The following is a 25,441-nucleotide window of genomic DNA, read 5'->3' as shown; positions in this document are numbered from 1 at the left end:
GTCTGCAGCCGCTGCCGTAGCTCGTCAAATGCCCGTTGCTGCTCTTCGCCCCACACGAAAGGGACATCTTCGCGGGTGAGATGTGTTAATGGACACGCGATGCGCGAAAAGTCCGCAATAAACCGCCGGTAGTAGGCGCAAAGGCCCAGAAAACGTCGCACGGCCTTTTTATCAGATGGCGTCGGGAAATTAGCGACGGCAGCGATTTTATCAGGGTCAGGTCGAACACCTTCATGACTAACCACGTGACCGAGGAATTGAAGTTCCTCAAAACCAAAATGGCACTTTTCCGGTTTCAAAGTTAGGCCTGCTGAGCGTATTGCCTCAAAGACCGTCTTCAGTCTCCGTAAGTGTTCGTCGAACGTGGCGGAGAAAACAATCACGTCGTCGAGGTACACTAGGCAGGTTTGCCATTTGAGGCCTGAGAGTACCGTGTCCATGAGTCGTTGAAACGTTGCTGGCGCAGAACACAAACCGAAGGGAAGCACCTGAAATTCATAAAGTCCATCGGGTGTCACAAAAGCGGTCTTTTCACGGTCTCTCTCATCAACTTCGATTTGCCAGTAGCCGCTTTTCAAGTCCATCGACGAAAAGTAACGTGCGTTTCGTAGCCGGTCCAGTGAATCATCGATACGCGGTAGCGGATAAACGTCTTTCTTTGTGATCTGGTTGAGTTTTCGATAGTCGACGCAGAAGCGCAGACTACCGTCCTTCTTTTTCACCAATACGACAGGCGATGCCCACGGACTCTTAGATGGCTGAATAACTCCGTCCTCAAGCATCGTCTTCACTTGTTTTTGGATTGCCTCCCGCTCTTTTGGTGCTACACGATAAGGATTCTGCCGGATGGGTCTTGCGTCGTCTTCGGTGATAATACGGTGCTTGGTGAGCGGCGTCTGGCTAACTCTTGACGTTGATGCGAAGCAGCTGTTAAACTCATTGATGAGCTCAAGAAGGCTGTTGCGTTCGATGGGCGATAAAGTTCGACTGATATCAACCACAGGTGCAGGCATAGGCGCGGTGGACGCCGCGTGCTGCACTGAGAGGCAGTCTTGTATTGGGGCGATTTCGTCGAAGTAAGCAACAGCAGTGCCTTTAACAATCTGTCGACGTTCCCTGCTAAAATTCGTCAGCAGGAGTTCAGCATGTCCGTCGAGTACATTAATTACGGCCCTGGCGACGGAAACGCCCTGACTCAGTACTAGTGCGTTGATGTGTTCAGCGACGCCAGGCCCGGTGTGCAAGTTATCGCAAATGACAGGCACGAGGGAACAACTTCGCGGCGGAAGCGTGACGTCGTCGTCGGCGATACGTAAACGCGGTCGCTGGTCATCCGCGGGGTCGACGTCTTCGGAGCTCGTAGCAAATGTCACCATGCGGTCGCGGACATTAATAACTGCACCGTACTCCCTCAAGAAATTCATTCCCAAAATAAGTTCTTTACAGCACTCAAAGAGAATGACGAGGGTGGCAACGAAGGCTGAACCGGCGATTATGATTCTGGCTGTGCATTTTCCAATCGGCGTCATCAACTGGCCCCCGGCAGTTCTGATGTTGGGCCCGGTCCAGGGCGTCTTCACTTTTCTTAGTCTGTCGGCTAGCTTTAGACTTATTATCGAAAAATGCGAACCAGTGTCAACGAGAGCGGCCACTTGGTGGCCGTCAATGCTAACGACAAGATCGGCGCTGACGGCGTCTGTTACATGTGGTGTGGTTGGAATCGTCGGAGTCGTAGAGTCATCGATCGTCGGTGATGGGGGTTCTTGGGAAGCTGGACGGTTTGCAACCTCACCCCCGGAGGTCGCTGCCTCTAGTTTCCCCGGCGCGGGCTAGGAGACCTGCCCCTAGAGGCGTCAGAAAAATCGCGACGGGTTGGTTGGGTGTAACGAGCCGGTGATGGGGAACGCGATCGAGGCGTCGTTGAACCTTCCGGTCGAAAGTTGGAAGGATTGTCGTCGCATGTACGTGGAGCGTCAAACCGAGGGTAACTATAGTTGGTGGGAAATCTGGGAAACCCAGCTGCGCGGTAGTGGCAAGCTCGATAAACATGTCCGGCTTCACCGCAATGAAAGCATAGCGGCCGGCGGTCAGTGGTGCGCCACAAATCGGTTTTTCGTAGCGGATAGGCGGCAGGGAATTCTCCGTAAGACCGCGGCGCAGCGATCGGCTGTCGGCGATACGGCATTGCTGGCGGCGGCTGTGACTGTCGAAGATAGGGCGTCGGGGATGGCGGCGGTGGCTGCGTCGGAGTGGTCGACGGTGTCAGCAGCATCGAAGTGGCGGGAGGTGGACGACAAAGAGCTTCCGCGTATGTGCATCGTCGCGGCGCCGCTTGCCAGTCGGGCGAAGAAAAGGCCTGTCGAACTTCCTCCCGGACGACATCAGCGACAGAAGCCACCGCTGGTGCCATGGGAGCAATTCCGAGCTGCCGGATCTCCTCTCGCACAATCTCTCGGATAACTTCACGCAGAGATGTGCCGCCGCTCTCAGGTAGCAGTGAAGCATTTGTTGGCGAGTTCGCGCGATCGTATTGGCGGTACCGCTGCTGTAGTGCCCGTTCGATAGCGGTAGCCTCCTTGGTGAATTCGGCCACTGTCGTCGGTGGATTCCTCACGAGTCCGGCAAACAGCTGCTCCTTCACTCCCCGCAAGAGATAGCGCAACTTCTTTTCTTCGGCCATCTGAGGATCTGCTCTGTGGAAAAGGCGGGCCATATCTTCTGCAAACATGGCGACGCTCTCATTCGGCTTCTGAACACGAGATTCGAGAAGGCGCTGCGCATTGTCTTTTCTGTCGCTGCTAGTGAATGTGTCTAGCAGCTGGGTGCGGAAGGCATCCCATGTGGTCAGGCTCCTCTCCCGGTTCACAAACCATGTCCGCGCACTGTCTCGAAGAGCAAAATAGACATAAGACAGCTTTTGTCGGGAGCTCCATTCATTATGACTGGTGACACGCTCGAACTGGTCCAGCCAATCTTGGACATCTTCAATGGCGTCACCATGGAAACTTTCTGGGACCATAGGATGCTGTAGCGTCACCTGCGATGGAGTTGCAGTGGCCATGGCGGTAGTACTTAGACGCGGTCCGGTAGGATCCTGCAAGGGGTTGAACTCGGGCGTCAGGCCTAGCAGGCGGCGGCTGTACCGGTGAACCGGAGTTTCGACGAGCGAAGGCGATTCCGCGTTCGATGGATGGCTCCGCGAAGGGGTGCTAAGCATGGGGCAATCCTACCCCGCACCTCCACCAGTGTCACGACCTCGCAGGAGACGTGGAAGCAGGCGTACAGCACGTATACAAGCACTTTATATGAGCAGCAAACGCAACGTCGTTGTCGTCTCTGTTTTTCTACCCGCGCGCCACTTCAGCGTCGTTTCCATGGCCGGGCACATACCCGCGGCGACGATATAGCATGTGGCAATATGTAACATACTTATCGCCCTTACTGCGTCTCAAAAACGGACATTACGCATTATTAGCTCCCACCCATTGTGCCTCTCAAGTACACACCTTTTTGAAGAGCTTGGTGTCTTATACTTTATGTCACTGCGAAATCATAAATCTGCATCACTTTAAACATTATCCACACTAACTCTCCGTTACCATCGAGTATTTTCTTTTTTCCCAAGCCGTATCACTAGGCAAGCTTCTCTTTGCAGTTTTAACATACCAAAATGTAGCAACTTGTACGGTGAACGGTTAATTCAGTTTGCCGGCACACATGTTCGGAATGAGCCACCAATAGAAATAAAAGTAGCTAGAGATTTTAATCTGAATTATAAATTGCAATACTTATCTAACCAGACGGACTGTTGAAATTTCTTGTAACAGCTGCATGTCTATGTTTTTTTCTGTCTCATTTATGTATTTTCCTTTCTTTCTTTTTTATTTTGGTGTTGCGAAATGTTTGTTTTCAGAGAATTGTACTTTCAAATATAACAGATGTGAACCCGTGGTTGTTAGAATTTGGTCCAGTCTGTTCTTATCTGGCACATCATGCGTACCTCTGAATAAAAGTTGCATCTGAGCGTTGGTTGTGTTTTTTCTCTTATGCATAACCTGTATGCATAGTCGACATTGGACCAGCCACTAGCTCTTAAGCTATCGGTACAAAAAGTGTTTTGTGCACCCTTTTTAGGTTCTTGAATAAAGTGCTTACTCTTAAAAAACCCGCAAAGTGGAGCGAATGGCCAAGCAAAGCTATTTCTTTAATAAACTGCATGAATAGCCTCTATACAAGCTTAGAGCCTGCTTGCAAAAAGCTAGACTTTAGCTGTCCAAAAAAGCTATGAAATGGTTGCCAAAATAGCCAGAAGTTGGGGAAAAATGCCGCCGAAGGACCTGAGTGCCACATACACTTGTCAAGGGCCCCTTGGAAGGAAAGCAACAAAGGTTGTAGCGCTACAGATAAAACAGCTGCATAACTAAACTGCCAAAAACACTAAATGACAAACTACAATCGAAAACCATGGGTTCTCATGTGGGCCTCCAAAGAAAAAAGAGAAACTTCCCTTAGTCACTTTGTTTCTGCATTGCTTCGAAAACATTTTGCGTTGTCCCACATCAGATAATTTGCCATATTTTATTTAGCAGACGGAGAACTGTTACACACATTAACGGACGGTTCTTAAGAAATGTTTGGTTAGTTTTAAATATTAGAAAATACCGAAAAGATTATTTTTATATGTCGCCTTTAAAAAGACAAGTCGACTTGTCGAAACGCTGGTTCCTTCTCTTACCTTGTTTTCGTGTTGCTCATCGTTTTATAATACGAATACGATTAGATAGCGTCTGTTATTTGATTTATATGGGAAACATTGAATATTCGGGCACCCTATTTATAATGTTTCCGATCTGTGCTAGTTTACCAGCTTATCTTGGAACTTCTTGTGTTTCCTGACACCACTCATTGGTGGTATTCCAAGAAACAACCCCCCCCCCCCAAAAAAAAAAAAACTGTAAGAAAAAAGAAAAGAACGAAGACAGAATAGGCGGGAAGCCTGCGATCGACTACGAAAGGTAAATCTGCCATGCAACGAGGAACATCATCACCAAGTGTGCTCTTAAAAAAGCTTTCGAAAAGCTACAAACTATTGGCAAAGTTGCGAGCAGGAGACTAGCTTACATCACCGCTAGATAGCATTATTGCGCAGCTGGCCACTCGCACACAATAAAAAACAAACATTACTGTAAAATTGGAGTGGCGAATGCCTCATGGATTTGGAATCGGGAATATTAGATTTCTCAGATGAAGAAAAAGGAGATGCTACGGACTTCCGCACGATATGGCATAGTAAATCTAAAGCGAGAGAGACATCTAACAAGACGTCCACATTGACAGCATGAAGAATTTTTATATGAAAATGCAGGAATACAAACACTGTTTGTCTTACAGCCCTTATGTAGTTTTTTTATACAACGCAACGCGACAGGCGATGGCGACGACATGAGGAGTCCATTATTTCAACCCTCTAAGTAATATACAGGCAATCCTGCAAATACGACGACTAATCCTCACAAACAACAGAACAATAGCGCAATACCAAGACACGGACGGAGGGGAGACACACGAGGGCTTGTGCGTCCTTGGTATTCCTCTACTGCTCTGGCGTTATGTACCAACAAGCCCAAACTGCTCTAGTCTCTCAAGCAGTTCGCAATATGGCAGTGATATACGAAGCAAATGCATATTGAGAAGAAGCGTGCGAAATTCACGGACATAACACCATATTTTTTTTGTCCAGCTAGGCCGACTTGCACCTATGCTTCATCATATTTAGTCGCAGTTCAAAATAGTGTTAATTGTTTTTGTCCGTGCTATGCTATTCACACTAATTTAAGTAAGTTCACATTTAAGCGTGATTTATCGATTAGTCTGCTGTAAAACCCGCCAGGCAAAAAATTTTCGTACAGTCGTACGAAGGTAGCTTTCAGGTGATCCTAGTTCTCACTAGTTCCCACCCCCCCCCTCCCACCCACCCTCCGCCTCCTCCCCGAAAAGAAATGTCTGGCTACGCAACTGAAAACAGTATAACGAATGGAGAAACTCGCTCTTAAATGGCCCTTCGCGAGTGTAAAGTTGTCCCGTGATGTTATACCGAAGCCGGAAGGGGCCTCTTGTATGTTTGCAACTTAGCTTGCAGGAAGTTATAAAGGTCAGCGTAAGGAAGCCCAGCAGCAGATCTCAGTTGCTGTCACGTTCTACGGCATATGTATGGACGGATGCCCATTTCATTAATAAGATAGCGTTTCTTTCGCAATAAGCAGTTAGCATGAATGCAAAAAAGCGCATGTTTTGTATGCTTCGACAACAATTTAATTATATACAACCGATTTACATTAGTTCAGCCTAAGGGGGAAGATTGCGCTCTGGGCGACCTCCAATTTTCATATTCAAAGAAGTCCAAACTGTAGAAGTGCTCTCATGAGATACCCGATCTACCGATTTGAATACAATTTGTTTCATTTAAGAGAAAGGAATAAGTTTTAGCGACTGTGGAAGCGGAACTCTGATATAGAACCTCTTCCTCGTTGCGAAAATTGTCGGAAGCTGGTAAACATCACAAGTATTGAAGTACGAAGTTTACAAATCCTTAATTCTGCACAAAAGATACATATCGCAGTTCTTTAAACTGAATCAGTTAGAGAGTTTAAAGCGAACACATTTGATGTGTACAAAAATTGCCGAAAGATTGTCAAATTTCAAAAATATTCAAGCACGAAGTTTACAAATCCTTAATTCTGCACCAAAGATACGAGTAGATATCGCACACTTTAAAGCGAAGCTTTATATGTCCAAGCGAAACGAAAAAGCGCCTGTCCGTCGCCTGTGTACAGAAAACTATCATGATAATCAGCAGCAATTGGCTCGAGCGTCGTCGTCTTCTTCCGCAGCTGGCTCGTGCTCGGCACGCGCTCGTGCCACTGCTCCCGCGTTCGTCGTCGTCTTCCACAGCTGGCTGCGTTGCCGCTCATCATTCCAGCGTAGAATTTCACTTCTGTCGTCGTACGGAGGAGGCCGCGTTTACGGTGATATGAGACATTGCTTAAGGGGTATGAGCCATTCCTTGTCTTACGTAACGGACAGGTTTAATTTTGAAGCAATTTAATTTCGAAGAACCACAAGCGGCAATAGCAGGCAAATGCTGCTAACCACGCCGCTGAGCATCGAACCCAAGTGACAACGGCGGACTGCGGGCATACCGTCAGTGACGTCGTTTTCTCCGTCGCAGCCGAATGTGTGTGTGACCTCTTTAAGCAACACAAAGACGCAACCAATAATGGAGAAATACTTAATTGCACCATCGGGCTTAACCCAGTCATAGCCGCACGTTTCAGCTTCGCTGGTTAACCATCGGTACGGAGTGCTTGGGCAGGTAATTTTTTCTTTAACTAATTCTGTCAGAGCGCTTATAGTGAAGAAATTTGATGCATACAAAAATTACAGAAAATTCGTAAGTTTCAAAAATATTGAAGCACGAAGCTTACAAATCCTTAATTCTGCATCAAAGATAGGTGTCGCGCTTTTTTGAAGGTGAATCTGTTACAGCGTTTAAAACAAACAAATTTGTTGTGTGAGATTATAGGCTATGTGAAATTGTCACAATGCTAACAAGGGTTTTACAAATGTCCTAGTGAGAAGTTAGTAGTATACTTCAAAGGGGCGTATAGTACATCAATTTTGTCCACTTTAGCGTGCCTTAATAGCCGTAGTTTACCAAATGGTGATATCATTCTTTATTACTGAGTTACAAAGGAAAAAAATGGTAATGTAGCTTTCTTTTAAATGTTGCGATAGCCCCCCTCCACCCCTCTTTTCTTTTTACTGCCTAATAAAAAGTCTGCTTCGTGCAGTTATTAGATTATATATATTTTTCACCGTGCAGTGGTGCACAGTGCAGTGTTTGCCAAGCAAAATATTCTTTCCGTTCCCATGTGTTTGAATAGGAGGTCCCGGTAAACTTAATATTTAAAAAAATATGAAATGTATAACAACGGATTCTTGCGTAAACTTTATACTCGATATAAACGCAATACTACAGAACCTGAATCTATAGCACACTTAGTACAACAGGTATCCACACGTTTCACAAGACAGCCAGAGCGATGGAAGGTACCGCACTTCAGCACTAATTACGGTAGAAAAAGAAAGACCCTGTAATCAAAAGTTATCAAACATTATTTTGTTCCAACACTGCATTTAAGAACGTAACACGTTGTGATCGGCCTCTAAGTTAGCCTCAAGGATCCACGCTATTTACAGCGCGCCGAGGTAATTTAGGTTTCGTATCAGTGATCTGTGCAACCGAATGCTTTTTTCGTGATGTTTGAAACTGGTTAAATGATGTCACGACAAGTTACAATTTGGCTAGTACAAAGATATAGCGTTCCTTCTCTCGAACTGCTAGGGCGAGAGTGTATTAAGCAATTTTAATAAGACATGTCCGTTTTGCGAACGATGACCGGCACAAAATAAGAGGAGGATTCGTCACATAAACTGCGGCGCGGTTTCGCTTTACTCTGCAGAGTGCGCGCCATGGCCGATCCTGGGATCAGTCTAGAAGAAAGCAACCGTGGGTGCCTGCAGCGCTGCTCAGCGGTTTCCCGGGGCCCGGTTTCTTTGCCGTCGGTGCGGAATCGACCCCCTGCTAGAGGCGACAGCGGCACCATCACCGCCTGCTCTTCGGTGTCCGAGCCGGAGCCGTCCGCACGGCACTCGTGAAGCGCTTGTGGGCAAGCGCCGGGCCTCCGCCGCCCAACGTGAGTGCGCGCCGATAGCGGCGCCTTCGGGGGGCGTTCCGTGGCCAAGGGCCGGTCTGAAACGCTGTTTCGTAACATGTGCTGCGCTGGCGAACGTGCTTCAATGTAAACTCATCGGGAACTGAAACGAGGAAACAGAAAACCACGGGCGCCGTGCAACGAAACCGAAAATTACTGCTTTCTTTTTTTCGAAACCAAACATATTTCTTATTGATTCTTTGCTTTTAACAATTCATTGCAACCAAAAACGATCACAACTCCGAGGAATGAAAGTAAAGATTGTTTTAACATCGGAACTGTTTAATAAGGTCCTGAACCACCCCTCGGGCTTGGTGAAATAACATAGTCCGCGGGTAGCATACGCTGCCGTGAACATCTCAGCCAAGTTTTGCTGTCGTACGCGGTACGTGGAGCTCGCAAGCGGAGCGCGAAGTCACCTTTCTATCAATCGCTCTCTTTTCAAACAGAAGCCTGCCCCTCGCTCTCTTCTGGAAGCTTTATTTCGTAATAAAGCGCATTCCCATACGTGGCTGCTATTGGTCGCTGTGGTTGGCTACACCATGGCCGCCGCGATGTGCCGCCACGAGTCCACTGGCTAAGCGCACTGCCGCTCTCTGAAGACAACCGCGTTTGGCTTACTTTTAGCGTGGCGTAGGCACCAAAATCGGAAATTTGAACTGTGGGCCACGGTGATGTTTTGAAGGCGGAGCGTTGTGGCCGCACCCAACTCCACCGCAGCCTTCGCAGTGCAAGGCATTGAAGGGGGAAGGAGGAGCACAGCTGAGGCTGTGTTTGATTGCCAACAACTCCGCTTCTGCTGAACGCATTGAAGTACTTTTTGCGGCAGAGTATTTCTGAAATAGCCTATTTTCACCTCAAGTGTGGTTCAGGGCCCCTTTAAGCGGCTGTAAATTGTGCCGCGAGCCGCAAAACCTCGCCGAGCTATGACGCCACTGCGTTGCCTAGCAACCCCATACAAGCTGTGCGACAGCTTGGCAAGACTGCGCGCCTAGACACTGCGCGCAGCTCGTCTGCTCCGCTTGCCATAAACGTTCCGTGTAGCAGGTGTGAAGGCGGAGTTACTATGCGGTAGTAGCAGCCATAGGGAGACCGAGGAACAACCACACACCCGAGGAAGAGGCCGCTTTCTGGGAATCACGCCGCTTGTCCAAACAAGAATACAATTGCCGGCGTCAAGCTGATCCTGCACAGAGAGCCGAGGAAGCCTTAGCCAAGCGACGGCGCAGAGTCGAAGCTGCGCCTCGCTTCTCCTAGCTCCGGTAACGATCCTCCGCCGCCGCGCCAGCGATGGTGTCACTGCTCGTTGTTAGCGCCGCTTGCAACACCTACACCACGTTCCAATGCCGACACCGCGTTCCAGCAGACCCGCTCCGTCAATGCGGTCGGCTAGCAATCACTTGCCCAGCTTCGCCCAGCCATGTCATTGCTTCGCGCCGCAATTCTTGCTTTGCTTAGTCATGACAACACTTTGTAAAGCTTGACAATGACGTCACACTGATTATAAAGATTATGTCGCCGCGACGGTGACACACAGAACTCTCGAAGACTTCGCACTGAGTAAATGTAACATGGGACGGCCGAAGAAGTAAGAAACTCCCGAAGAAGAAGCCGCTCAGTTGGAAGCTCGTCGTGCCGCCAGCCGAGAACGAATGCGGTGATTGCGTGCTAATCCGAAGTATCGCGCCGAAGTCGCTGCTGCTAAACACGCCAAGACTAGTAAAGCCCAGATGAAGCTAGGTAGGTCACCAGCTTCGCTGTTTACTCCAGCCTTGCACCACTAGTGCCAGCTGCCCACATTTCTTTTATATGCTGTTTACGCTAAACTAGTGTCAGACGTCCCAGGTCTCAATATTGTACAAAGGCTTTAGTGCAGATGACAACGCTCCTCCAGGTTTATTGGCGCTCATCAATCAATCAATCAATATAAAAGGAGCAAGAATAACTGCTTTTCTCTCGCAGACAGAGCGATCAATAAACGCGCTTATGGGCACAGGAAGATGGGACCCTCTGTTATTATCTGAGCATTCTTTTTCTTCTTTTTTCCTGGTTCGTTATGCCAAAAATGTGATTAAATCTTCCCAGGCTATTGCTGCCGTCTGCTAACTTCGTTCAATCGCACACGAAGCCTATTTCGTGCTCTTGTTTTAAATAAGTTTGATGCCGGCTCGTGATTTGACACATGTCGTTGTGCCAAAAAGGACGTGGGCCACCGTGTTGCTCCGACTGATCTAATGGGGATCGTGCTGCCTTGCTGCAGTAATCTTTCTTTATTAAATTGTCCGCCATATTTGCAAAAACTGTGTTCCAGCTGCTATGCACCCATTTCGCCTCATGTGTTCGTACTTTACCTTGGGCACAATTTACTCTTTGTGAAGAAGAAGGCAATAAAGTAGTTGCCAATATTTTCTCTACTATATATATTCAAGTAACTCAATCGATCGTATTGGTCTTTATGATAAGTCATGCGTGTATAAATCTGCCAATATCGTGTTCGGATCGGCTATTTTCTTCAGGTAGTAGACTGACCAGTCACTTCCGCGTTTACCCGCCGTGGTAGCTTAATGTCTTTGGCGTTGCGCAGCTAAAAACGACGTCGCGGGATCAAATTCGGCCGCAGCGTCCGTACTTTGATGTCGATCAAAGAGCTAAACGCCATGCAATGAAAGGTTCCGAAAAGACATCGTAGGAAAAATTTGTGATATACAACGAAATGTTAGTGAAGACAGACAGGTGAAATCAATGGTCGAAGAAGATTCATTCAAAATTTTTACAGAGTTTGTTATCGTCTCTCCCAGCTATCAACTTTTGATATCAAAGCAGCAGTTGGATATTTCCGTAAGCGGAACACGATTTCAGAAAAAGAGCCTTAGCTATATGACCACACGAGTGTGTTTATTCATTACTAAGGTGTTATTGCGCGACAAAAGGACATGAACGGCAGAGAAAAATACACACACCAAGCGCAACACTCGTGCGCTTGGTGTGTGTATTTTTCTCTGCCGTCCATGTCCTTTTGTCGCGCAATAACACCTTACTAATCGACTACCAACTTGCCCGCAATGCTGCCCTCATTGTGTTTATTCACTCCACTCAGCTCCCACGAGACTGCTGATTCAATTAGAAAACACGGCGTATTTACAAACGTACCAAATATCTAACCTTCTCACTTCTGCACCTCTTGTGGATTCTCAGAACATTGCTCATCGCTTCACTTGTGGCGCTGTTTTTTCCTGCACTTTGGTGCTTTGTTTGTATTTTAGCAGTGCCGAAGAGGACCACTTCTTTCTTTAGATTACACTTTCGCACATCGTAATAATGTTTATTCATTTGCCTATTCTTTGTTTTTCGCTACCACTCGTGTGCTTCAACTTAGTGCTAATTTATGGCCTTTTGGGTAAATAAATAAATTAATAAATTTTGAGGAAGAAGATATGCCCAGAGCAAGCTTATTAGTCCACATCGTTTGGCTCGGAGATTTACTCCTTCATTTTACTAAACCTTCAGGATGTCATTGAGTGTTTTGTTGACTTTTTAATAATAACACCTCATTACAAAGTACACAACTTAATGCATATGCGAATAAAAAAACAGAATAAAGACAAAAAGTCCAAAAAATAAGAATGTGCTCTTGTAAACTTCCGTATGCTACGCAAAAAAGAAAAAAAACGCAACAACAATTAACGTTACCGACGCAATAAAGAAAAGAGCATTATACTAAAAAAGAAGGAAATCAAACGTGAGCACGAGATTCCGTGCTTCCAGAGTGGACGTAGCAGCTTCAATATATACTGAACCTTCGTGACGAGGACGAACCGAGACGACACGCCGGTTAGCACTGCTCGTCAAGGAGCGGGGACAGCCGGGGTATAGCAAACGACGGCGTATGGAGGAGTCACTGCGAGTCAGTGTATCCGGCAGAGCGGAAACTGCCTGCGGCACCGCGGTGTCAGAGCGCGCGACCGTGGGAGTAGGGCCACACGCAGGGCGTGACCTCCGCTGCTCGCTTTGTTTCTCCACGGCTTCTCGCCCGTGGCGCTCTACAGGGACGCTTGTTGGACGCCGTTCGGGCCTAACGAGCGAAAAACCAATTATAGCGCTGGATGTACGGTAGCGACGCCGAAGCCCGAGCTGTCGTCAGCCCACACCAATCTTTCAAAGCTCGGCGTGGCTGAGATGGTTCTGTTGCATTAAATAACAATAATAGTAAAAATAATGATGAAAAGAAAAATAAATGGTGTTAATGAATGAAACTAACTGATCTCGGTAAACGAAATAAATTCATTATGATAGAATCGCAAGTGGAACGCCGACCTGGGGAATAGAAACATATAGGACAGTTCAAAGGGCACCCCTTCATCACATCTGTCATGGCATTGTCGGTTCATCGTGTGGTTGTAAACCCTTTCTGAAAGGGCGTATGTCACGATCAGGCAGATGAATCGAAGAGCACGTGAAATCATCGAGGATCTCCACATTAAGACGAACCATGGATCTTGCATTTCCGCTTCTTCTATCAACTTATTTGATGGCTAAATCAGCGTTCTTGAAAGATGTGGTGAATATTAGCAGTATGATCGTGCGCACGCAGAGAGACTTTTCTTGTATTTATTCGTTTCAGATTACAATAAACTGTCAGTTTAAGTTAAGTGGTTGTGCTGTTTGTATCTGTTCACTGAGCCGCCGTCTCATTCGCGCTGTCGTTATAATGAACATCAACTACCTGGCTCACTTTTACACGCTAATGAAATAAATTCAGCTACCTCAAGTAAATCTTTTTAGTGCCTATAGTGTGTTACACATACGCTTAACTGAAGGTAGCGCCAAACAGAAACCACATCAACAAGGGAGGGTAGGTAGGCCGAGTGCAGTATAGGACAGCTGTCTCGCTTTCTTCTTTTAAGTGTACAATAATAGAACCCCAGACGCATGCGCGCGCCTGGTCCGCCGCTCAATGCAGTCACAGCTGTCCTGCTCTCCATGAGTAGAACGTCATCGGTGCAAAGCCACTACAGTGGATGCCAGGAAGAGTGGTTACCTAATGGGGACCATTGGTAGCGAATGTACCGCCCACCTGACCAAGAGAGATAGACATATGGTTTAAGGAGAAGTGTGGAAGTTAGCATAACAATAGGCTGGCCAATTTTCTCCAGGTGCTATAGGTGATGAGAGGCACTCACGCCTACGCCAACTTATCTACAGAGTCTTACTGAGGCGCGCATTCCACAACAGTGCTACAAGCGCCTTAGCGGCGCACGAAGCAGAGCAAGGACACTGTCACGGCTAAAAAACATCCAACGACTCAAGACTATACCCAATTCTTGGGAGCGAAGATGTGTGCCGAACCTCACCGTGATTGGCCGCCGGCCGCTCTAATTGGCACGTGCTGACACTGCGCATTTGCAATTGCACAGGCTAAGCCGCTTGCCGATGCACTAGGGCCCTGACGGTCAATGCCGCCGTCACGGCAGGGCCTCTCGGCTGCAAAAACTGGCGCTCCGTGTTTCGGGAGCCGCAATACGTGCCTGAACCCGTAACGACCGCACGCGCGACCGCCGGGGTTCTCGTCAATGATTCACGTGACGTGCGCATACGCTCCGCCGGGAGGAAACGCACGATCGCCCGTCGTGCGCCCTTTCCGCCTATTTGCTTCAACCCGGAGCTCCATGGACGCCGACTCAGCTAATGACTGCACGGTACCCATCGGCGTATGCAGTAAGGCATACGCCGATGGGTACTGTGCACAACACTGCCACCGGGCACAACACTGCCGTGTCTGTATAACAGCCCCCCACGGCTTTGCAATTTTGTTTGCAGACCCAAGAAAAATGGGTTTTATAGCGCATAAATAAAACCTGCTGAAGTCGCAAATGCGGCTTACTAATATAGAAAGTGAAACTGTACAATCAATGCCTTTATACCAGCACTGTCTGTATGGTAAACTTACAAAAACGCGTTACGAACGGGAGATAGGCAGAGAAACAGACACAACAAACACAGCGCTGTTAATTGTACTTGTTTTTTCCATATGTCCCGTTGATAACGATAATCTTACAAGTTCACTATGAATTACTAAGTCGCCCGAGTTCATGCCGGTTTGGCGGCATTGCGGAAGATAACAGAAACTTGTAAACAAGCTCAGCACTGCGTTAAGAAAGATGGACAAGGAGACGCTTTAATTATTTTGCATGTTGTTTGTTGTCGCGTGCTTTCTGTACGTCTGTGCGCGCCATTTCATATCTGATAGTTTAGCATATTAGCGAGCAGGCCGGCAAACCACTCCAGTTTTCGTTAAAAACCTTCTCTGTTTGTCTAGGTGGCTTGAAGATGGACGTCACACTGATTATAAAGATCATGTCGCCGCGGCGGCGACACACAGAACTCTCGAAGACTTCGAGACTTCAGTTGCTATCAACAAAAAGCTTTGTATGTTGCTGTAGCGTACATACTAAATTTGCAGACCGGATGGACAATAGGCAACACCACACATGGCTGACTAACAACTGAAATCTTCCTTTGAGGCTCAACAAATACGGGGTGATCTGCAGAAAAGGGGATTTACTTACACTACTTACAAGGAGGCTAAAAGCGGGGCCACAACAACAAAGATGGCGGACCCACAAAACATGGCTCGTACCCTCGAGGGGGATTGGCCATGTTTGCCCTCTTCACCGCTATACACTTCAGCATCTTCTACTTCCGCAGTATAACTGACTCTTAACAATATGGGCTATAGCATGTGAACTCTTCCAACCTTGGCACTCGACCATCTGCAATTTTTAATGCGAAGCATTATATGGGAAACTCTCCGCAAGATCATTTTCAATTTTTCCGCCCACCTTGAAAACTAAATTTCCCGCCTATAAATCCGGAAAACTAGTGTACAATCTTGAACTAGACCTAATAACGTCTAAAATATCCAATATCATGAGCATATATGCAGTAATTAATAAAATTTGAAATAAGACTCAATTACGAGACTCAATATAGGTTTTGGAGGGGTGTTAAGTGATCAGACCACTTAGAGGTATGAAAATCGCCAATCTGTATTATCTGTGTAGTCAAGGTTCCTTTTAAGCCAGTGACGTGCCCATACGATAATTTGGGAGTCCTGGATCTTCTGGGCACGAAGGTTACATCATCCGCAATGGTCCGAAGCTTGGCCCTCTCCAGACGCTAAAGGCGCAGCTACTGCGCTGCTGGAGCGCTGCTGGAGCGCAGGTACGCTCATTGGTGGAATGAGTGGACAATAGGAGAGGAACTGCCGCTTGCCTCCATAGCTGCTCCTGCTCCAATGTAAACATGCCACGACCAAGGAACCAGATTATATGGGTGATACCACTTGAGCTATCTATATATGGCTTGTTCATTTAAATAAGGAGCCACTATAGAAAGTGCTTCGCACCACGCTAATTGCCCTGAAGTTTTTTTTTTTTTTTGACGTGCTTCAGTAGAACACGAAACGTCATTTGATGAAATATTTCTCGCGAACTAATTTTTTTGTCGGCTGTAGCACCGCCGGTAGTTTCTCGTAAGGCGTGAAAGTATACATCGTAAAAGGCGCAGCCACAAATGGCCTCACTTTATAAGAAGCGAAACAAATGTTTGTCAGGAGATTGAAGAGAGGCCTTACAGCTGAAATTGAAATTGCAGAATATTATACATTCCTTGATGTTTATATATATGACGTTTAAAATGGGAAACCTGGTCGATATTTGTTTTTCTTTTCCATAAAAAGGCTTTTCTGCAAAAGAATCATTCTTACACCAGCTAAGTTACCAGGGGTCCTACTTTGCATTAAGGTGTTTCCAGGCGGAAGCATATTGCTGTAGTGTGTAGAACTGACGATAATTACTACATGAAAAGACTCATTTTGGAAGTCCTTTTAGCCCCCAATTGAATGTCGAAGTGGCCCTAGTAAGACTTTGCCAAATAGCGCATCTGATGGCATGTTTTATAGTTTAGAAATTGATAAAGTACGCTCACTGTATAAGCATGGATCGATCTGGTGGCGCCGCCAGTCTGAAGTTCCCGCATCAGGTGTCCATGACGTCAAAATTTACAAAGCGCCTGCTCTAGATTAATTAAGATTTTATTGACAACAAGAGATTTCATTCTGTGCTGCAGATACCAAAAAATCTACCTTGCGAGTATTCAGAACTTCTCTTCACACAGAAATAGAATAAAATTTCGAATATAATTTGTAAGTTGTGAGAGTACTTTGTTAACACGGAGGTACCGACGCTGCGGTTTTCCCCCAAATTAAAAAACTGACACACTGGCTTTCATTCCCCGCTACTTGAAAACCATTCTTTACATAATAAAAAATAAGTAATAAAAAAGGATCATTCTTGAAACAGTACTTCATGATTTCAAACTGATTTTGTGTTGCTGTGTAGGGTTTGCCGTGGACGCTCAAACCTGGTCTAATTCCTATTGGCAGAGCAAGAAAACACGCACACACATAAAAAACGAACTAGCGTTGTGGGAATTATTTGAATTTTCGATTAGGAATCCAATTTTTTTTTTGCTTGGCCATTCCTATTTGATTTGAAAATTAACTGTTCCAGATTGTCCAATGTTCGTTTCGAGTATATAATTGATAAGCGTACTTATTGGAGCCTCGGGGGGGAACAACCGATGCAATTGGGGACTGCTCCGAACGAATCAGCTGCAGGAGAGCCGCAGTTGTTGCACAGAGGCACCACTTCCTGAGCAAGCGCACGGGAACTGATGACTCCTGCTCGAAACGTTTATGTAGTTCATCAAGAGTGTCTCACTTGTAGGTAGATTTCACAAGCGTGATTGCATCGCAGGTACAGGGTTAGGACAAAAGGGATTGGAACACGGCAGAAGAACTTCAATAAGGCCTCGTTGGTGTTTACTGCATGTCATGCTTACCGTTAATAAAGGACGAAGACAGAGAAAGAAAAACACATGTCGTCGTTTTGTGTTTTTCTTTCTCTGTCTTCGTCTTTTATTAGCTGCCAACATGACATGCTGGAACACGGCATGCAGTTGTGGTCAAACTTTACCCCAGTGCCCTCTAGCAGGCTTGGGGGCAAGCTAGAAATAGGGTCACGCATGCACGCAGGCCCGATCTCGTAGACAGTTGATAGCTTTCGAACTATTTTATTACCCGTCGATCGGAAGCTCGCTCGCAGATCCCGTGTTCTAACAACATTTGTCCGTGCCTGTACACGGGGAAGAAAAAGACACTAGTGCGTACAGATTTCAAGGAAAATTTGACTCCTCCAAACTAATATTTATACACTTCAGCAAAAGCACGTGACATATATGCTAACATTACCTTCTGTGCAAAATAACACTCCTTATCCCTTAATTGCAGGCAGCGTGCGAATATCTTGTCTCGATTTAGGCCAAAGCCGGTTATTATTTCCACAGTCTCACCACGCTTGCCTCCAGTTAAAGAAACTCCGTGGGGCTATATTATGTGCTACTTAACTGCTTTGCCGTACACAGCACCCAACGTGCATCATGGTGACGTGCGATGCCTTTGTTTCATTTACGCCTTTCAGTGTCAGAGTGCACCAGATAACTAAAGACAGCTATTTATAGTTCGCAGTTCCTCACTTAACCAAACGATAAGTCATGGACAGGGTTACATTCATGTGTCCAAGAAAGTAAATAAGCTTTATTTTGTATGCAGACGGACTCCACACAGACGTTATGGTTCAATTGATTTCGAAATTAAGAAATCATTTATATTCGATTCTATATTCGAAGGTAGCATTTTCTCGAATATTTGTATTTTATTCAGAAGTTTCACTGTTCGAATGCCCATAAAAGATCCAAATAGGTGGAAGGGGGAGTTGTTTTTGTTTGTGTGCGGGTTTTATTCACTTTCCTGTGAGTTATAGCAACCAACGACCGCACCTTTCGCGCTTTGATAACGGAAAGCCACCACAAATACTCACAAACCAAAAGAAAACCTAACAAGCACGAAAACGAAGCCCTCCCAATTGCTCTCCTATTTACAGCGTTTCGTTTAATTCTACTGCGGTCACATCGCTACGACTTAGCACCTCGTCGCTAGCCCATTCTGGTTCTTCAATTCGTTCATAAATCACAGTACTATGCCAAAAATACCGGACACAGAGAAACAGGTAAGCGCATAAAGAAATGCCCTCTCGGAAACCTCTAAATAAAAATAGCTTACGAAACATGGTGCACAGATAATTCGTTCTCACAGAAAATTCAAAAATGTCCTCAAGCGTTCCGGAACATTCAAGAAAGGCACTTCTGCCGCATCCTTGTATAGACTGCAACCTAGCACATGCTACTTGTCTGAGGCGGCATTAAAGTTGCCTTCGAATATTCTGCATAATTACAGCGCTTTTAAGAAAGATGAGGAAGGAGAAGAGGCTGAAATCAGTGCTTGTCTTCAACTAATGATTAAGAGAATATTAGTATCCAGAAGTGAACAAAGCTACACATGTAATCCTAGGTACTTAAGACAGACGGCTTTGTTATATATAGTGAAAAATTTCACTACCTTGCTTTATTTATGTTTCTGGCCTGGTTCTTGTTTAGATGGCGAAAATATATGCTACTTCAAAAAAGCCGCACATCTTGGCCGAGTGCACAGAACTCAAAACCCCCCCTCCTCCCCTTCCCGCCAATACCCCCAATCCCCAACCCCTTGAGCGATGGGAGACCTTGTTAACCAGCCCCGCCCTACCGATTCAGCTCGCGCTGACTGACAGGGGCCAGGAGCTGCTGGGAACATATGGGTCCCGTAACTAGGGAACCACCCCGTCTGGTGCCTGTGGGCACCACCAATATATTTTGGGCCTAATAAATGTTTATTCATCATCATCAAAAAACCAATCCGACGGAAAGGCCTACAAAATAAAATGGCATGATATTCCGAGGGTGAACACTGAGTGCCCCAAAACGCAGTAAACACTGGGCAATGCGTTGCTCAGTGGCTCAGCGAGTATAGCATGCGCGAAATACAATGTTGCGCCGATCACGTTGTGTTTTGTTTACCATTGCTGTATCTGGAAATGAGTGTACGTATATATACAATACTGTTTGCCAGCACACATCTGTTAGAATAATTCCTAAAGAACGACGCATACTTGTACACATGAAGAGGGTGAAATACATACAGCTAGTACCTTTCTGAGAGGAAAGAGTTGGAATATTTATAAGCAAGCTTAAGAGGAACCGAAGCATAGTGCAACAAGCTATGGATCAGAAAATGGTAGCCGTGAAACTGAGAGCCAGAAAGACGGGAGCGCGGATGGCTTCATACAATCACATAATAGGCTTTAAGGGAACGAACGCGTAGTGGAAGGCGGAAAGGGCTTAGTTGGAACGACGAGATTTAAATGTGTGAACATAGGCTCCAAACTGGAAGTAGTTAGAGATAAATTGTGATGATGATGGTGACGATGACGTTTATATTAAAACCACGCTGTCTTCAAAGCGACGATCGGCAACTTAGCTAACTAGAGTGACAACACACGAGACATAAAAAATAATTTAAAAAACAACGAACGGTGCTTGGCCCGTTTATCTTACTCTTTGCGCTGCTGCTGTCATCATCATCCTATATTTATGTCCACTGCAGGATGAAGGCCTCTTCCTTGCGATCTCCAATTACCCCTGTCTTTCTCTAGCTGATTCCAACTTGCTCCTGCAAATTTCATAACTTCATCACCCCACCTAGCTTTCTGCCTAGTCCTCTACTTCCCTTCTCTTGGTATCCATTCTGTAACTCTAATGGTCCACCGGTTATCCATCCTACGCATTACATGGCCTGCCCTGCTCCATGTTTTCCTCCTAATATCAGCTAGAATATCGGCTATCCCTCGTTTCCCTCTGATCCACACCGCTCTCTTCCTGTCTCTTACTGTCTCTTCCTGTGTTGGCACTGCTACTGTATTTAGCCACAACATGAACAAGCCAGCCTAAGTTTGCGCTCTTCTGCGGTCCGCAGCGCCATCCGTTCCATTTCTATTCGCAATCTGAACAGACTAATTTGCTCACTTGAGTGAAATGCGACGCGCCACGCACATGCATTGGGTACTTCGTGTTACTCTGATCGTCGACGCTTCGCCCCGAGTTGCGTGTCATGTCTTTGTAGTAAATCATCCGGCCTCCGGTTCGCATACTGGGCATTCCGCGTGTCCTCTCGGGAGACACTTCAGTCTAGAGGCCTTTAGGGAAGCACACGTCGGCGCAAAGTGCAATCGGAAAGAGGTCAGATGTGTGCGAACGGAGTTTGGGGGGGACAAGGGCATGCGGCTCGTCCGGAGGAAGGCGGAGCCGTGACCCCGGCACGTTTTCCCGCTTCCCTCCGCAGGCATCCCGCGAGGGGAGGACTCGCTCGCCGCCGAGGAGCGCGGCGGCGGTTGCCCGTGGCAACGACCAGGTATGCGGCCGTTCAATAGCGCGCAGCTCACCTTGACCGACTGACCGACAACGCCGCAGCAGAGGCACCTCGCGGCTGCGCGGGTCACCAGAGCTGCCGATGCGTGGGTCACGCGGACAGACACGTTGCGCTGAGCACCGGACAAAGAGAAAGAAGTGCAGATGGTCCACGGGGGCGGCTGACTGTAGTGCGCTACCTCGGTGCAGCTGAACGACCGATGATATTACCCAAAAGGATACAGAAAAAGAAAAAAAAAAATTGGGCAGACTGCATTCCTTGAGCATGACTACTATCTACTTCAATGCGATTAGCACTCAACTGATGGCGAATGTGTAATTTCGTGATAAGAAATTGATTATTGATAGAGATTTCACTTATTATTTTAGTGTTGTGTAAATGTAGAGTGTAAGTTGTCTGTTCGGGCACATACGTAGGCGTTGAGGTGCGGTGCCATAGGGGTAGCAGAAAAGAGCCCCTACTTGCTTTCTTCTGAACCACGATGCGCATATACGCAGGGGCACATTTACCCAGTGACTCAAGTTGCCTGCTAACAAATGAGTACTGCTAAGCGCAGTTTCAAGACGGGACAAGAGAATACACCGACGCACGGGACAAGCGCTGCTCGCAACTAATCTTTATTGCGAACATTTTGCCTAGTTATATATCCACAGCAGAAGATCACGCAAGCGCATTTCCCATCAAGCCACAAATTTTATTTTAGGTATTAATATTGCTTAACCATTTGTATTACTTGCTGTGGGGTTGATAGCACATCACTGCTCGTCTCCTCAATGAAGATGATAATTGTGCATTTTTCTTCGCTAAATTTTGGCCTAGATGTGTCGCTGCACTGGCCTACGCATACGCCAGTATCTGTAAACCATCCGCATTTCGCGCTGCATCCGGGATTGCGACGTCGTCTTATGCCATCGGATATGTACTTCAAGGGGTTTTAGTTCTGTGACGACAAAATGGTCTCTCGTAAATGATTGAATTTCTTTGAAAACTGATTGCATAAGGACACGACTATGAAAGGCAAAAGTTGTCCACCCTAATGTAGCACGAAGCTGCGAAAGATTGCAAACTTATTTGACGTATTTAACCGTGTTTCCTGTGTTTCGAGTTGTCGATTAATTCGCGCTGCGATCAGCTAGCCTCCTGGTGAGCTGAGACAGTAGAGATGAGTTCGAATCCCGGATCAGAACGATCAACTGCGAAGCGTTCTTTCTGCTGAGAAACCCTCGCGGGTTTCCTTTGTAGTTTCGTGCTACGTTCGGGTGGATGACAACTTCTAACTTTCATGATACTTGCTCCACCTTGCGGCATTCCGCAGAAGTGATTTGCCGAATGGTGTAAGGTGCCGTATGGCTGGCTTATAATGAGGAGTGGCATTTTTATTTTTCAATCATCGGTTTCGATTTAAATTCGCGAAGGGTTAAAGCCGGTCCCAGGAACTTGTATTGAAGATATCTCAGGAACTCGTATTCGAGGTTAGGGTGCTGCGTAATGCGGGCGAGCTTTATGTCCGCGTATCCCGGTGGGCGTAATTAAGTAGAGTATACGTGGGACCACAGCACGTGCTTGACTGCGTGCGGGACAGCGCGCGTGCGGCGAGGTCAGCGTCGTTCCCGCATCATCATTCTTGTCCGACGCATTTATCCCGGCACGCGTGAGGCCATTCGGAGCAATAGTCGCTGTAGTCCACGCAGGGCGGTGCTTGCAATACGCTAAGGATGTTTTCTTTATCGCGGGGCCGCTGTCTTCTTGCGCCGCAGATGGCCCGCGCTGCCTTTGCCCTTTTATTATTATTATTATTAATAAATGGATGTGTAGGAGAGATGATGGCATCATGGCTTGTTGCCCGCTACTCCTACTCTCTTAGACAAACAGTGCATAGCAAAGATAGGCCAGCTCAAACAAACAAGCAGGCAAGCAAACAAGTCATCGAACAGTCCGTGGAAAAGATTGGCTTTGTCCCTTTACTTGGTAGCTCGAAGCGCCTAGTGCGCTTTCTTTCTTTCTTTCTTTCTTTCTTTCTTTCTTTCTTTTTTCTTTCTTTCTTTCCTTCTTTCTTTTTTTTAGTTCGTGATGAGCTCGAGTGACTTTTGTGTCGCCAGGCGCTCACCTCTGTCGGGTATCAGCCGCGCCGCGCCGAACTTGTGTCAAGCCACGTGACTGCTTCTTCACGTGGAGCTCCTCCTTCTTGCCACAGCCTCCTGTCGAAGTAAATTGCGACAGGAGGCGCCTCCCTACTCGTCGACGCGCTTTCGGGACATCGAGGCGTTCGATTACACTTTGGCGCGAGGGGACGCCCTGGAATGTCGACTGATTCGAGGCTCCGTCGTCCTTTCTATTTTATCCCTGCTCGCTGCGCCTCATTTCCAGGTATCGCTGTGGAAGGCTCTTATTTCTATTGAAAAGCTCTGAATCTCTTTAGGGCCGCTCCTTAAGCGATGCTTAGCTGTGCCTGTGTTCGGCCACGTGCGGCCCTGATTACGCTGGGGCGCACATCGAATCTCCAGAAATTTGATCGCGCCGGACGGGGTCGATTGACGTAAAACAGCAGTAATTGTACGCTGCTCAGAGACGCCTCTGTCCCACCGTCGAGACGAAATAACTTGATGCAGACAGTCATTAATCGCCATGTCGGGTTACTCTACTACAGCCCTTTACCTCATGAAAGTTGGCTTGCCTTGCATCACTGCTTTGCATTTTTGTACACGTTTTTACGCACGACCATTTAATTTTTCGATGTTTAACCGCAGCACCTGCGATTGCTTGATGGGTCCCTCACACACATTCGATGCGAACACGAAACAGCGGCATGGCCGTAAGTTACACACAGGCATTCTACAGTTCTCCTAAACTGAGAAAGAAAACGCTTTGTCACATGTCCCACACTGTAACTGGTACCAGCACATCTACACTGATCACGCAGGCTCGGAAGATCCACCTTCTCCGGTGTTCCCATCCTTTCCGGTGCCTCGTTTGCTCGAGGAAGCTCGCACCATGAGACGACTGATCCATTCACTGGCCTTAAAGAGTTCGCTAAAGAATTCCACTATGACTTTCTATATGACTTTCCACCAGGGCGGTGCCTGGTGCAAAAGAATCAAATGGTCATATTCCGAATTATTGCACGTATATTTTTTAGACAGCAGAACCGGCAGCATTTCACGCTGTGCTTCATCAGTGACGCGTCTAACATGCCATGACTCCAGCCGGAGGAAACGCAGCATGAAAGCATGTCAGAGTTTCGCTGCTGAAACTTAAAATAAATCGTATTTCGCGGCAACCACTCCACTACGTTTTATGACCTTTGCTTAGTTTAGAAGAAAAATGTAACATCTCGTGACCGCAGCGGTTTAATGTGTCAGTTAGGGCTTGCTTAATTTTTCTAAAAAATCGTTGAAAATGGCACGTTTGAAGTAAAAATTTCAGCTCACTGTTTCCAACTCCATAACTCACTACCAAATAGCGATATCATATTTCTGCAAACCCAAACCTGTTTAGCCGTCCAGAGCAGGCAAGATTGATGAATTTCACATTGCTCTGAAATACATCAATAATTTGTGAGTAGGATACTTGCAAAACATGCAAAAACATTGTAGCAATTTCACGTATAAGCTAAAAATCATATAAGAAAATTTTGCGCTTTAGATGTTCACTAGTTGCAGTTTGCAGAACGGCAATATGTGTTGTTGGTTTAAATTTAGGGAGTTGTAAACTTCGAAATTCTATTTTCTTGGAACTCGTCAAGAAAATTGAATTTAAAGCAAAAAAAAAGGTGGAACCTGATTTCAAATTTTGCTTCCTATAGTCGGTACGATTGAACTTTCTCTCTCAAGTGCAACGAATTTCGTTCGTATTGGTGAGGTGGCCGTCTCATAAAAGCATTTCGGCATTTCATATCTACTTGAAACGGCGACCTAGGCCCTGACCTAGGTCGCCGGCGACCTAGACCCTGACCAATAGCTTTCGGCTAATGGTGCTCATGCGCTTCAGTCGTGTTTCAGCAATCGCCAGGGCTCCATGCAGAGGAAACATCATGTCTAGGTTGCTGGTGAAAGCACGTTGTAGTTCGCATGCTTTGCTTGCTCTCGCTTGCTCTCTCAGCGGTGTTTATGACAAACCAAGGCTATGTTCGCATACTCGCCGTAGACGGATAAATATCCTCCTAAGACTTCTTGCACATATTGCTTTCTACATTTTTTATAAATTCACTCGAAAGCAATTTGGCAAAATATTCATTCTCGTTATAAAA

General features: G+C 46.6%; 1 protein-coding gene across 2 annotated transcripts in view; it reads left to right on the top strand.

The window, feature by feature from the left end:
• LOC119450924 (CD151 antigen) overlaps positions 1 to 25,441 on the top strand; it is a 315,023-nt gene that overhangs the window by 251,494 nt on the left and 38,088 nt on the right. The window contains exon 3 of one of the 2 annotated variants that reach the window (XM_037714390.2): positions 8,523 to 8,756. The exons of the other annotated variant lie outside the window; for it this stretch is intronic. The gene's annotated coding sequence lies outside the window, so the exon portion shown is untranslated. The remainder of the gene's footprint in view (positions 1 to 8,522; positions 8,757 to 25,441) is intronic. 2 annotated transcript variants of the gene reach the window in all.

This window comes from Dermacentor silvarum, chromosome 4, assembly GCF_013339745.2.
Source record: "Dermacentor silvarum isolate Dsil-2018 chromosome 4, BIME_Dsil_1.4, whole genome shotgun sequence".
NCBI lineage: Eukaryota > Metazoa > Arthropoda > Arachnida > Ixodida > Ixodidae > Dermacentor > Dermacentor silvarum.
Note: the sequence above shows the minus strand (reverse complement) of the source record. Positions and strands in the feature narration are given on the sequence as shown.